This window comes from Symphalangus syndactylus, chromosome 9 (assembly GCF_028878055.3).
Source record: "Symphalangus syndactylus isolate Jambi chromosome 9, NHGRI_mSymSyn1-v2.1_pri, whole genome shotgun sequence".
In the NCBI taxonomy this organism is placed as follows: Eukaryota; Metazoa; Chordata; class Mammalia; order Primates; family Hylobatidae; genus Symphalangus; species Symphalangus syndactylus.
Genome location: NC_072431.2, coordinates 82883104 through 82893179, shown reverse-complemented (window position 1 = coordinate 82893179; position 10076 = coordinate 82883104). Strand labels below are relative to the sequence as shown.

The 10076-nt window shown below is 42.5% G+C and overlaps 1 long non-coding RNA gene across 1 annotated transcript; it reads left to right on the top strand.

Annotated features, from left to right (window-relative positions):
- The first annotated feature begins 1410 nt into the window (after window positions 1-1410).
- LOC129489938 (uncharacterized) lies at window positions 1411-6881 on the top strand. Its single transcript, XR_008660129.2, has 3 exons — window positions 1411-1634; window positions 3479-3684; window positions 5945-6881. It is a non-coding gene; the product is annotated as an uncharacterized lncRNA (long non-coding RNA).
- The last annotated feature ends 3195 nt before the right edge of the window (window positions 6882-10076 follow it).

Sequence of the window (10076 nt, the reverse complement as noted above, 5' to 3'; positions counted from 1 at the left end):
GCTTCTGATTCTAAATTGCTTCCTACCACGCTCATGGTGACCTCTAGAAGGCGTTAGTGAGGTGGAGATGGACCCGGTAATCCTGCCAGTGCATCTGTGCACTGAGTATTGCTGGCTGTCCTTCTTGGCATCTTATTCAACAATGGCTGCTATAAGGGGAGAAATATTTTTATATTTTGTGAAAGAACTCAAATGGCCAATTCATATATGGCCAGTTTACTTAAGAATGAATTACCGACTGGGCACAGTGGCTCATGCCTGTAATCCCAGCACTTTGGGAGGCTGAAGTGGGTGGATCACCTGAGGTCAGGAGTTTGAGACCAGCCTGGCCAACACGGCAAAAGCTCGTCTCTACTAAAAATACAAAAATTAGCCGGGTATGGTGGCGGGCACCTAAAATCCCAGCTACTTGGGAGGCTGAGGCAGAAGAATCACTTGAACCCAGGGGGCGGAAGTTGCGGTGAGCCGAGACTGTGCCCCTGCACTCCAGGCTGGGCAATGGAGGAAAAAAAAAAAAAAAAAAAAAACGAAAAAGAAACATGAATGAATTACCAGGCTTTAAAAACCTATCAGTAAGTCTTTTTTGTTTTTTTGTTTTTTTAAAGATGGCACTTGATGCTAAGGAAATTGCAACAACACAATGTCCTCATACACTGTTGACAAGATTTTAAAAATTTTTATTTTTAATTTTTATGGGTACACAGTAGGGGTATATATTTACGGGGTACGTGGGATGTTTTAATACAGGCATGCAATGTGAAATAGGCACATCATGAATAATGGGGTATCCATACCCTCAAGCATTTATTCTTTGTGGTATAAACAATCCAATTATACTTTTAGTTATTTTAAAATGTACAGTTAAATTATTATTGACTATAGTCTCCCTGTTGTGCTATCAAATAGTAGGTATTATTCATTCTTCTATTTTTTTTTTTTTTTTTTTTTTTTTTGGTATCCATGAACCATTCCCACCTTATCTCCCCAGTCCTCTACTATCCCACTCAGCCTCTGGTAATCATCCTTCCTATTCTCTATGTCCATGATTTCAATTGTTTTGATTTTTAGATCCCACAAATAAGTGAGAACATGTGATGTATGTCTTTCTGTGCCTGGCTTATTTCACTTAACATAATGTCCTCCAGTTTCGTTCCATCCGTGTTGCAAATGACAGGATCTTATTCTTTTTATGGCTGAATGGTACTCCATTGTGTATATGTACCACATTTTCCTTATCTGTTCATCTGTCGATGGACTGTTAATTTGCTTCCAAATCTTAGCTATTGTGAACAGTACTGCAACAAACATGGGAGTGCAGATATCTCTTCAATATACTGATTTCCTTCCTTTTGGGTATAGACCCAGCAGTGGGATTGCTGGATCATATGCTAGCTGTATTTTTAGTTTTTTGAGGAACTTCTCAACGGTTCTCCATAGTGGTTGTACTAATTTACATTCTCACTAACAATGTACTAGTGTTCCCTTTTCTCCACATCCTCACCAGCATTTGTTATTGCCTGTCTCTTGGATAAAAGCCATTTTAACTGGGGTGAGATAGCTCATTGTAGTTTTGATTTGCATTTCTCTGATAATCAGTGATGATGAGCACCTTTTCATATGTCTGTTTGCCATTTGTAAGTCTTCTTTTGAGAAATGTCTATTCACTTCTGATTTTTTATTTTGATTTTTGATTGGATTACTAGATTTTTTCCTGTTGAGTTGTTTGAGCTCCTTATATATTCTGGTTATTAATTCCTTGTCAGATGGGTAGTTTGCAAATATTTTCTCCCACTCTGTCGGTTGTTTCTTCACTTTAATAAGATTGTTAATTGCCTTAATCATTCTAAAAAGTGATTTGGCAAATAAGGGTTGAATTGTGTCCCTCAAAATGTCTATGTCCAAATCCTAACCCCTAGTACCTCAGAATGCAACTGCATTTGGAAACAGAGTTTTTGAAGATGTGATCAAGTTAAAATGAGGTCATACTAGAGTAGAGTGGGCATCTAATCCAATATAACTAGTCCAATATGACTGGTGTCCTTATAAAAAGCGGAAATTGGGCCAGGCATGGTGGCTCATGCCTGTAATCCCAGCACTTTGGGAGGCCAAGGTGGGTGGATCACCTGAGGTCAGGAGTTCGAGACCAGCCTGGCCAACATGGAGAAACCCCGTCTCTACTAAAAATACCAAAAAAAAAAAAAAAAAAAAAACTGAGCTTGGTGGTGGGCACCTGTAATCCCAGCTACTTGGGAGGCTAAGGCAGCAGAATCACTTGAACCCGGGAGGTGGAGGTTGCAGTGAGCCAAGATTGTGCCATTTCACTCCAGGCTGGGCAACAAGAGTGAAACTCCATCTCAAAAATAAATAAATAAATAAAAAATAATAAAAAGGGGAAATTTTGACCCAGACATGCCTAGAGGGAAGATGATGTGAAGAGACACAGGGAGAAGATGGATGTCCTCAAGCCAAGGAGAGAGGCCTGCAACAGATTCTCCTTCAGCCTTTAGAAGGAACAACCCTGCCAATACCTTGTTCTTGGACTTCTGTCCTCCAGAAATTGTGAGACAATACATTTTTGTTGTTTAAGGCAACCAATTTGTGGAACTTTGTTCTGGCAGCCCCAGCAAACCAATACAACAAAATATACACTGTATCAAGAACCTTAATATTGGCAATACCATTTGGCACAGGAACTCCTTGCCTTTGATTGCCACCTAAGAAATGCATATTGACATGGAATTACACGTAAAGTATATTTAGCTAGTTTTTCTTCAACATGCTATTGCAAAAGGACAATTCAAAAATCCTCCCAACTCCCAGCTGATTTCTGAAAGTTCTCTGGGATCCTGTGCATCAGCCATCAAAACACACTTGTCACCTTTTTCTTTCCTTTTGGCTTCCTTTAGTGAAGTCAGCTGCCTGAGGCTGGGCGGAGGTGCTGGCACTCCCTCTGGTTTGCGGGGGGCCGCAAGGGGTCACGCTTATTCTACTGGATATCACTGTTCCTGGGCCCTACCACCACTCTCAGCCCTGGTGCTGTGGATTCTGTTAATGAGAGGGGCTGAAGTCAAGCCTCCCTCTCAGACCCAGATCTGAGTCTACAGGTGAGCCAGGGCTGGGGCTTCACGGTAGCAGGTGGTGATAGAGGACATGTCATTGTCGCAGTCACTGAGGACACTGGTTCTCACAGCCCAGCCTCTGTGCCTGGACCTCAGCTGTAGGCCTGGCCCCATTGTGCTCTCCCTGATGAGAATCTCCAGGCCTTGAGCTACCTGACTCTTCCCAGTTGGCCAGACACGTCCCAGTGAATGATCATCATCCTGCTCTCATCTCATAGCCAGCCGATCAGTCTGTTCACCCTCCACCTACTCAAGTACAGAGTGGCACACCCCAAGCAACAACCGCATGAGAAATTCCACCACTTGGGGAGGGCAGACCTGGGACAGACTTCTTTCAATTTCTGATCTGCTTTTGCCAGATGTCCTCCGTAGCAAGAGGCAGGACAAACAGTGAGGACTCCACCAACACTCACCGGGTGACCCCTTTGCTTTGGAAACTTACTCAGGGTGAAAGGAATTCCGATTTTAAACAGCATCTCTTTGTGTGGCCTGTTTGAGGCACCACACAGAGCTTGCTGGAGCAGCTCTTTTGACCGCTGACCCTTGGCCTGCTAACTGAAACAAGGTGAGTATTTCTAAGGCTGTCCTGGCCACGGGAGGACCGGAGAATAAATGTGGATCTATTTACATTCTCTTTTCCCTGAAGGTGATAAATGGCTTCCCCCATCCAAACCAGGCCCCTCTAGGGCTTTTATTTGCTATTCTGGTTTTAAAAGGCAGGCAGAGAATGTATTGAGTTATCTTTCAACTGTTTACTAGCAGAAGGGCAAAGATCAGATTACCAGCTCAGAGTGATTCATCTTTTCTCCCAAATCAAAGCCATATGTACACAGAGTCTGTGTACACATTAGTTCATTTCATTCATTCATCTGGGTCAGGAGAGGGGGACCCGGGACAAAGGCCCCGCAGAAAAAGATGGAGGCATCAGGCCACAGACAGTGAGCAGCATGGGTCTTTTCTCTGCCTCCACATTAGGACTTTAATGTTTTTTTTTTTTTTTAAAAAAAAACAACTGTCCGATTTCCTGTCAGGCCAATTAATGATGTTTTTTCCCAGGTTTCTGGTATAGAGGATGTTTTAATTTGACACAAGTTTCCACCTACAAAAACACATATTTGTCTGGGCGCGGTGGCTCACGCCTGTAATCCTAGCACTTTGGGAGGCTGAGGCAGGAGGATCACGAGGTCAAGAGATCGAGACCATCCTGGCCAACAAGGTGAAACCCCGTCTCTACTAAAAATACAAAAATTAGCTGGGCGTGGTGGTGCATGACTGTAGTCCCAGCTACTCGGGAGGCTGAGGCAGGAGAATCACTTGAACCCGGGAGGCGGGTTTGAGACTCGCTTGAACCCGGGAGGCGGGTTTGAGACTCGCTTGAACCCGGGAGGCGGGTTTGAGACTCCATCTCAAAAAAACAAAAACAAAAAACCATATTTATACCTTTGGAAACATTAAACCTCCAACTGTGAGAACCAAGATTCATATTTAAAGGGAAATGTGAGGTAATTCTGTGAATCTTAGACGGATTGATGGTACAAAATGGGAAGCTCCATCATCACTGATATTCTGAAATTATGGATGACTTCAAATATCCAGAAAAGCATAACAACAACATAATGAACGCCTATATTCTCATGTACAAAACTAACATTTTGGCAGATTTGCTTCAGCTCTTTTTTCCTTAAGAAACAACACACACGAGGATCATGGAAGCCCCTCCATTCTTCCCACCCTGTCCTTAAACTGATGTTTTTCATCCGCAGAATGACGCTATATTAATACTACAGATGAATGGCTCCGTAAACTATATATAGCAAAGTATTGAACTTTTGTTGATTACATCACTCTCTAGCAAGCTTTTTTCACTGAACATTATGTTTTTGCAATTTAATAATGCCAACAGATGTAGCTACCTTCATTTAACTAATGTATTGCATTTCATTGTTACCAAACTGAACTTGGGTCCACCCATCCTGGCATAGCAAAGCCAAACACTGACAGTGGGATTTGCAGTGAAAAAAGTGAGGCGTTTATAACAAGACACCAAGCAAGGAGAACCAGATAGCTCACTCTTAGGACCTAAACTCCCGAATGGCTTGAGTGTAAGGGTTTTTAAAGGTGGGAAGGCAGAAGTTACAGGCAAAGTCATAAATCAATACATGGAGGTCTTACACTGGTTTGGCCAAAAAAGGGGGGATATCTTGAAGTGTGGGGCGAGGCACAGGTCATGGGTAGATTCAAAGATTTTCTGATTTGCGAATTGGTTAAGGGAGTGAAACTTTGTCTAAAGCCTAGGGGTCCACAGAAAGGAATGTTGAGCTCCCACCTGTAGGCATGACTTCCTCCAGGCCACTCAGGAAGAAATTCAGAGCAAAAAATAGCAGTCAGAGTTCAGTCCCCAGTTCCTCTGTTATCTAAGGTCTATGTGCCAGCAGATGTCATTTTCCATTTGGTGGGAGTCTAGGTTTCTTGCAAACAACTCAGGGATATATATTAAGTGATGTCTTTAGTTTCTATGGGGAACCAGACATTTGGTGGCTCTAACTTCCTCGGCTATTGTCTTAGCTTTTGTTACCTTCTTGCTTATCAGGTTGCTTACTTACTCCTCAGGGCTAGCTAGGTGCCCGGAATTTCCCTCAAAGGAACTCAAGATTTTTCTTTATTTCCATGCTTGGTTGGGAGGAGTGGCAGGCCCCTCAAAGGGATCCCTGCTCTATCTCCATTTCACGTGAATCATACCATTTAATCATGATGATGATAATGGATATTTGGGTGGCTTCTGTCAAGAACTGTGAAGAGGCTGAGATTTCACTCACTACTTACAGATACACAAGTGAGGCTGCCGCCTCATGGATGCTGGCAAAAGACAAGATTTCTGAATCAGAGACAAAAGACTTCATTTATTTGTCATAGTAAAGCAATGGCCAGTGTCAGTGTATTTGCACTCGTGCCCCAAGCCCTGATGACCACGGGGTGATGCAGAGACCCTATGACTCCCGCACATGCATTGAGTCAAGTCACAGTAGAGGACCACTGAGCTGGGGCACCGTGTGGACCTACAGCAGGCAGTAGGCAAGCCTGCTCCTTTGAGGTTCCTCCCTGCAACTACGATGCTGAAAAATGGATCCAGTAAAGAAGAGTCAAGGCTTTATTGTCTTGGTGCACCCAGTAAGACCTGTAGGAGAACAGGAAGCCTGTGGAGGACTGTTTCTTCCAAAAGTTTCCAAGTGTTAGCTCTTACAGATGTATAAACAATACTGCCATTTGTCTCCTTGCACTGTACATCCAAGAAGCAGATTTGCTTCTTGCCAAATTGTTTCTCTCACTGATTTCAGGAATTGACAATTCCCAGTCGCATATAGGAATTTTCTTGTGTCTTCTTTTCCTGACTAACTCTTGCGTTGTCAGACACTTTCATCTGTGCTAAGCTGATAAGTATCAAACGATGATGCAGGCTATTCATTATGTGTGTCCTTGATTACTGATGAGTTTGAGCAATTGTCATTTGTTGGATTGATCGTTCAATTTCCTCCTCGGTCCTTGGCCTTTTCATATATTTTGCCTTTTTTTGTAGGTGTGTCCTTTTCAAATTGATTTTTTTTGGTGTTTTTTGTATATCCTGTGTACTAATTCTTTGTCATTTATATGCATTAATAATATCTCCTTTCACTCTGTGGCTTGTCTTCTCAATTTGTTTTTGGGTTTTTGTTTCAGAGAACATTTTATAAGCTTTAAATAATACAGTTTATTTATTTTTAATTATTTTGATTTTGTTTTTGCATCTTGTTTAAGAAACCCTGTCCTACTTATAAATAACGCCATAATTATTTTTCTTATTTTATTTATTTATTTATTTTGAGATAGAGTCTCGCTCCGTTGCCCAGGCTGGAGTGCAGTGGCATGATCTCGGCTCACGGCAGCCTTCGCCTCTCAGATTCAAGCAACTATCCTGCCTCAGCCTCCTGAGTAGCTGGGACCACAGGCGCACGCCACCATGCCTGGCTAATTTTGTATTTTTAGTAGAGATGGGGTTTCACCATGTTGGCCAGGATGGTCTCAATCTCCTGACCTCGTGATCTACCTGCCTCGGCCTCCCAAAGTGCCTTATTTTTCTTTTTAAAATATAAAACGTAGGCCAGGTCCGGTGGCTCACTCCTGTAATCCCAGCACTTTGGGAGGCCGAAGCAGGTGGATCACCTGAGGTCAGGAGTTTGAGGCCAGCCTGACCAACATGGTGAAACCCCGTCTCTACTAAAAATACAAAATTAGTGGGCATGGTGGTGGGCACCTGTAATCCCAACTACTCTGGAGGCTGAGGTAGAATTGCTTGAACCCAGGAGGTGGTGGTTGCAGTGAGCCAAGATAGTGCCACTGCACTCCAGTCTAGGCAACAAGAGTAAAACTCCATCTCAAAAAAAAAAAAAAAAAAAAAAAGAAAGAAAGAAAGAAAAAAAAAGAAAAAGAAAAAAGAAAAAAATATGAAAGTTTTGCGTTTTTCATTAGGTCATCAATACATGGGGAACTTAACCTCTTATGCAGAGTGAGGTATGAATCTAATTTATTTTTACACGTGGACAACCAGTCGTCTCATCAACTTTTGGTGGATGCTCCTTCCTTCCCTGCGGACATGTAAAATATTCATTCCGTCGTATCATATATCACTTTGCCAGTTGCTCAGACTGAAAACCTTGGGGCTATCCAGACTCTCTTGTGCCTGACATCCAATCCATTAGCAAATCCTGACAGCTCTACCTTAAAACAGACTTTCTGAAGCCAGCCATTCATCACCCCCTCCCACACTGCCACTCAGGGCCAAACCACCACCACCTTTTGCCTGGACTACTCTATGGCCTCCTAATTAGTTCACCCCTTCATCTCTTGCTCCCCTACAGTTTTCTGTCTACATAGCAACAGAGTTATGTCTTTTTTCTTTTTCTTTTTTTTTTTTTTTTTTTTGAGAAGGAGTTTCGCTCTTGTTGTCCACGCTGGAGTGCAATGGCACAATCTCGTCTTACAGTAACCTCCACCTCCCAGGTTCAAGTGATTATCCTGCCTCAGCCTCCCGAGTAGCTGGGATTACAGGCATGCACCACCACGCCCGGCTAATTTTTTGTAGTTTTAGTAGAGACGGGATTTCTTCATGTTGATCAGGCTGGTTTCGAACTTCCGACCTCAGGTGATCCACCCGCCTAGGCCTCCCAAAGTGCTGGGATTACAGGCGTGAGCCACCTTGCCGGGCCGAGTTGTGTCTTTAAAAATACATTTGATCGTGCTCTTCCCTGCTCACATTCAGAATAACATTCGCAGTCTTACTGTGTCTATAAGACCTCCTATATCCTGGTTGCTGGTTGCAGTTTGTACCTCATTTTCTACTGCACTTTCTCTCTCTCTTGCTGTGTTCCAGAAACACTTGTGATTCCTTGCACACTGACTGCGTTCCCAGTTCAGGCCTTTGCACTTGCTGTTTCTTCTTCCTGCTATTTCTCTTCCCCCAGAGAGCTGTACAGCTTGCTTGAACCTCATTCAAGGTTTCTTTTTTTTTTTTTTTTTTTTTTTTTTTTTTTGAGACGGAGTCTCGCTCTGTCGCCCAGGCTGGAGTGCAGTGGCGCAATCTCCGCTCACTGCAAGCTCCGCCTCCCGGGTTCACGCCATTCTCCTGCCTCAGCCTCTCCGAGTAGCTGGGACTACAGGCGCCCGCCACCACGCCCGGCTAATTTTTTGTATTTTTAGTAGAGACGGGGTTTCACCTGGTCTTGATCTCCTGACCTCGTGATCCACCCCCCTCGGCCTCCCAAAGTGCTGGGATTACAAGCGTGAGCCACCGTGCCCGGCCCTCATTCAAGGTTTCTGTTCAAATATCACATTATCAAGAGGGGCCTTCCCTTTTAACCCTCTTAAAAATAGAGCCCTCCCTAATTCACTTAATTTTTCTTCATAACATTCACCACTGTCCACGACTGTAGTGTATGCTTTTTATTACTTGACCCACCTGCTAGAATGTAAGCACCCTGAGGGTAGGCATTTTGTTGGTTTTGTTGTTTGATCTATTCTCAAAGCCAAGAATAGAGCCTGGGACACAGTAGAGTTTTAAAACACGACAAATAAATGGATGAATGAATGAATGAAAAAGCAAAATTTTCCATTGGGAAAGATAAAATCTTTTTTGGTCATAGTTGCAATGAGTTGAGATCTAAGTCTTTCCATTTTGCTATCATTATAAAAATTATCTTAGCTATTCTTGGCCCTTTCTTTCCCCATTTGAATTTTATGAGCAATGTATCAAGTTTCACATAGACCTGCACTGGAATTTTGATTGGAAATGCATTGAATTTATATATTCGTTTGACATGAACACCATCCATAAATATGGGATGTCTTTCTATTCAGGTTTAAAGTTTTTCGATAAACACTGGGTTTTTTTTTTTTAATGAAAAGTATGTACATGTTTTCCTAGGTTTACTAGGTACACTCATAATTTTCTTTTTGTTGTTGTTCCCCTACAGTGAATAAGATCTTTTCCTTTTGCATTTTCTAATTGTTGGTGTATAGGAATAGTATTCATTTTTTATGTCGATCTTCTAAGAAGTTTTCTTAGTTGACTGTCTTGATTTGGGGAGGAGGGTAGGCAACTGAGGACTGTTTGTTTGGTTTCTTCGTCTTCTATTCTTATCCTTTCTGCACCTTATTCCATTGGCTTTATCTTACTGGTTGTAATAAAAGTAGTAGAGACAGGGTTTCGCCATGTTGGCCAGGCTGGTCTCGAATTCCTGACCTCAGGTGATCCACCAGCCTCAGCCTCCAAAGTGCTGGGATTACAGGCCTGAGCACCATGCTGGCCATATTTCTATGTTCTTTATGTTTATTTGATTTATCTTCCTCTAAGTTCTTGAGTTGCATTTTAAGTTATTTATTTTTAAACTTTCCTGGTTTTAAATAAATATATTTAAAATATAATTT